Genomic DNA, 4,402 nt, shown 5'->3' on the forward strand with positions numbered 1-4,402 from the left:
GTCATTAATTGTGATTTTAAAAATCAAATCTTTTTCAAAAACTAATTTCTATCATATCTTTTCAAAAAAAAATATCTTCTTATCTTATCTTTTTCAAAATTTGATTTCAAAATATCTTCTCTAACTTCCCAACTTCTTATCTTTTCAAATTTGTTTCAACTAACTAACTAACTTTTTGTTTGTTTCTTAACTTTTTCAAAACTACCTAACTAACTCTCTCTCTCTCTAATTTTCGAAAATATCTTCCCTCTTTTTCAAAAAATTTCTTTTTTATTAACTAATTATTTTTATTTTTTATTTAAAAAAAAATTTCGAAAAAAAATACTAACCTTTTTCAAAAACTATTTTCAAAAATCACTAACTCTTTTTCAAAAATTGTTTTCGAAAATTCACTTCCCCCTCTCATCTTCTTCTATTTGTTTATTGATGTACTAACATCTTTCCTTCAACTCTCCAAAAATCCGAACCCCCTCTCTCTCTCTGAGTTCAGATTTTCTTCCCTTCTTTTCTTCTACTAACACAAGGATCCCTATACCGTGGTGTAAAGGATCCATATTATTATTACTATTTTTTCTGTGCCATCTTCTTTGTCATATGAGCAGGAGCAAGGACAAAAACATTCTTGTTAAAGCAGATCCAGAACCTGAAAGGACTCTGAAGAAAAAATTAAGAGAAGCTAAAATACAACAATCCAGAGATAACCTTTCAGAAATTTTCGAACAGGAAAAGGAGATGGCAGCCAAAAATAATAATAATATAAGGAAGATGCTTGGTGACTTCACTGCACCTAATTCCAATTTACATGGAAGAAGCATCTCCATTCCTGCCATTGGAGCAAACAACTTTGAGCTGAAACCTCAATTAGTTTCTCTGATGCAGCAAAACTGCAAGTTTCATGGACTTCCATCTGAAGATCCCTTTCAGTTCTTAACTGAATTCTTGTAGATATGTGATACTGTTAAGACTAATGGAGTAAATCCTGAAGTCTACAGGCTCATGCTTTTCCCTTTTGCTGTAAGAGACAGAGCTAGATTATGGTTGGATTCTCAACCCAAAGACAGCCTGTACTCTTGGGATAAGCTGGTCACGGCTTTCTTAGCCAAGTACTTTCCTCCTCAAAAGCTGAGCAAGCTTAGAGCTGATGTTCAAACTTTCAGGCAGAAAGAAGGTGAATCCCTCTATGAAGCTTGGGAAAGATACAAACAGTTGACCAAAAAGTGTCCTTCTGACATGCTTTCAGAATGGACCATCCTGGATATATTCTATGATGGTTTATCTGAGCTATCAAAGATGTCACTGGACACTTCTGCAGGTGGATCCATTCACCTAAAGAAAACGCCTGCAGAAGCTCAAGAACTCATTGACATGGTTGCTAATAACCAGTTCATGTACACTTCTGAAAGGAATCCTGTGAGCAATGGGACGCCTATGAAGAAGGGAGTTCTTGAAGTTGATACTCTGAATGCCATATTGGCTCAGAACAAAATATTGACTCAGCAAGTCAATATGATTTCTCAGAGTCTGCATGGAATGCAAGCTGCATCCAACAGTACTCAAGAGGCATCTTCTGAAGAAGAAGCCTATGATCCTGAGAACCCTGCAATAGCAGAGGTGAATTACTTAGGTGAACCTTATGGAAACACCTATAACTCAACATGGAGAAATCATCCAAATTTCTCATGGAAGGATCAAAAGCCCCAACAAGGCTTTAATAATGGTGGAAGAAACAGGTTTAGCAATAGCAAACCTTTTCCATCATCAACTCAGCAACAGACAGAGAACTCTGAACAAAATGCTTCTAATTTAGCAAATCTAGTCTCTGATCTATCTAAGGCCACTGTAAGTTTCATGAATGAAACAAGGTCTTCCATTAGAAATATAGAAGCACAAGTGGGCCAGCTGAGTAAAAGGATCACTGAAATCCCTCCTAGTACTCTCCCAAGCAATACAGAAGAGAACCTAAAAGGAGAGTGCAAGGCCATTGACATAAGCGCCATGGCCGAACCTGTGAGGAGAGGAGAGGACGTGAATCCCAAGGAGGAAGACCTCCTGGGACGTCCAGTGATCAATAAGGAGCTTCCCTCTGAGGAACCAAAGGAATCTGAGACTCATCTAGAGACCATAGAGATTCCATTAACCCTCCTTATGCCCTTCATGAGCTCTGATGAGTATTCCTCTTCTGAAGAGAATGAGGATGTCACTGAAGAGCAAACTGCCAAGTTTCTTGGTGCAATCATGAAGCTGAATGCCAAATTGTTTGGCATTGATGCTTAGGAAGTTGAACCTCCCTTGTTCATCAATGAACTAAGTGATCTGGATCAACTGACATTGCCTCAGAAGAGACAGGATCCTGGAAAGTTCATAATACCCTGTACCATAGGCACCATGATCTTTAAGGCTCTTTGTGACCTTGGTTCAGGAATAAACCTCATGCCCCTCTCTGTAATAGAGAAACTGGGAATCTATGGGGTGCAAGCTACTAAAATCTCACTAGAGATGGCAGATAGCTCAAGAAGACAGGCTTATGGACAAGTAGAAGATGTATTAGTAAAGGTTGAGGGCCTTTACATACCTACTGATTTCATAGTCCTGGATACTGGAAAGGAAGAGGATGAATCCATCATCCTAGGAAGACCTTTCCTGGCCACAGCAAGAGCTGTGATTGAGGTTGACAGAGGTGAAATAGTCCTTCAATGGAATGAGAACTCCCTTGTGTTTAAAACTCAAGGATCTCCCTCTGCAACCATGGAGAGGAAGCAGAAAAAGCTTCTCTCAAAGCAGAGTCAACCAGAGCCCCCACAGTCAAACTCTAAGTTTGGTGTTGGGAGGCCACAACCAAACTCTATGTTTGGTGTTGAACTCCCATATCCAAACTCTAAGTTTGGTGTTGGAGAGTCTTAACAAAGCTCTGCACATCTGTGAGGCTCCATGAGAGCTCACTGTCAAGCTATTGACATTAAAGAAGCGCTTGTTGGGAGGCAACCCAATGTTTATCTAATTCTTATTTTTATTGTTTTTCATGTTTTCTTAGGTTCATGATCATGTGGAGTCACAAAATAAACAAAAAAATTGAAAACGGAATCAAAAACAGCAGAAGAAAAATCACACCCTGGAGGAGCATCTGTCTGGCGTTCAAACGCCAGAACAGAGCATAGTTCTGGCGCTGAACGCCCAGAATGGGAGCATCCTGGCGCTGAACGCCCAGAACAAGCATGGTTCTGGCGTTCAACGCCAGAAATGGCAGCAAAGGGGCGTTGAACGCCCAAAAAGGGCACCAACCTGGCGCTAAACGCCCAGAGTTGTGTGCAAGGGCATTTTACATGCCTAAATTGGTGCAGGGATGTAAATGCCTTGACACCTCAGGATCTGTGGACCCCACAGGATCATCTTAGGATCTGTGGACCCCACAGGATCCCCACCTACCTCATCATCTCTCTTTCCATTCATGATCATCCCTTCTTTTTTTCCATTTACCACTCACATCCATACACCCACTACCTTCAAAAATTCAACATCTCTCTCCCACCCAATCCCACCCATATGGCCGAATACACACTCCCATCCATCTCCTCCATATCTTCTTCTTATTCTTCTATTCTTTCTTCTTTTGCTCGAGGGCGAGCAACATTCTAAGTTTGGTGTGGCAAAAGCATAGCTTTTTTGTTTTTTCCATAACCATTGATGGCACCTAAGGCCAGAGAAACCTCTAGAAAGAGGAAAGGGAAGACAAAAGCTTCCATCAAGGGTCTATAGCTCAGTGGTAGAATATTTGACTGCAAATCAAGAGATCCCTGAGATACCTCAGGGGATTCATTTTCTTCCACACAATTATTGGAAGCAACTAAGGGTGGAACATCAGGAGCACTCCATCATCCTTCATGAAATCAGAGAAGATCTAAAAGCAATGAAGGAGGAGCAGCAAAGACAAGGAAGAGACATAGAAGAGCTCAAGGACATCACTAAGGTGGACTCATTCCTTGTTCTTACTTTCTCTGTTTTTTCGTTTTATATGTTATGTGCTTATCCATGTTTGTGTCTTCATTACATGATCATTAGTAGTTAGTAACTTTGTCTTAAAGTTATGAATGTCCTATGAATCCATCACCTCTCTTAAATAAAAACTGTTTTAATTCAAAAGAACAAGAAGTACATGAGTTTCGAATTTATCCTTGAACTTAGTTTAATTATATTGATGTGGTGACAATGCTTCTTGTTTTCTGAATGTATGCTTGAACAGTGCATATGTCTTTTGAAGTTTTTGTTTAAGAATGTTAAATATGTTGGCTCTTGAAAGAATGATGACTAGGAGACATGTTATTTGATAATCTGAAAAATCATAAAAATGATTCTTGAAGCAAGAAAAAGCAGCAAAGAACAAAGCTTGCAAAAAAAAAAAAAATAG

At 39.3% G+C, this 4,402-nt stretch overlaps 1 non-coding gene across 1 annotated transcript; it reads right to left on the minus strand.

Moving 5' to 3' along the window:
- Positions 1–1,128: 1,128 nt before the first annotated feature.
- On the minus strand, positions 1,129–1,236 carry LOC112731056 (small nucleolar RNA R71). The gene has a single exon (XR_003166851.1). It is a non-coding gene; the product is annotated as a small nucleolar RNA R71 (small nucleolar RNA).
- Between the last annotated feature and the right edge of the window lie 3,166 nt (positions 1,237–4,402).

This window comes from Arachis hypogaea, chromosome 12 (genome assembly GCF_003086295.3).
Source record: "Arachis hypogaea cultivar Tifrunner chromosome 12, arahy.Tifrunner.gnm2.J5K5, whole genome shotgun sequence".
Lineage (NCBI taxonomy): Eukaryota > Viridiplantae > Streptophyta > Magnoliopsida > Fabales > Fabaceae > Arachis > Arachis hypogaea.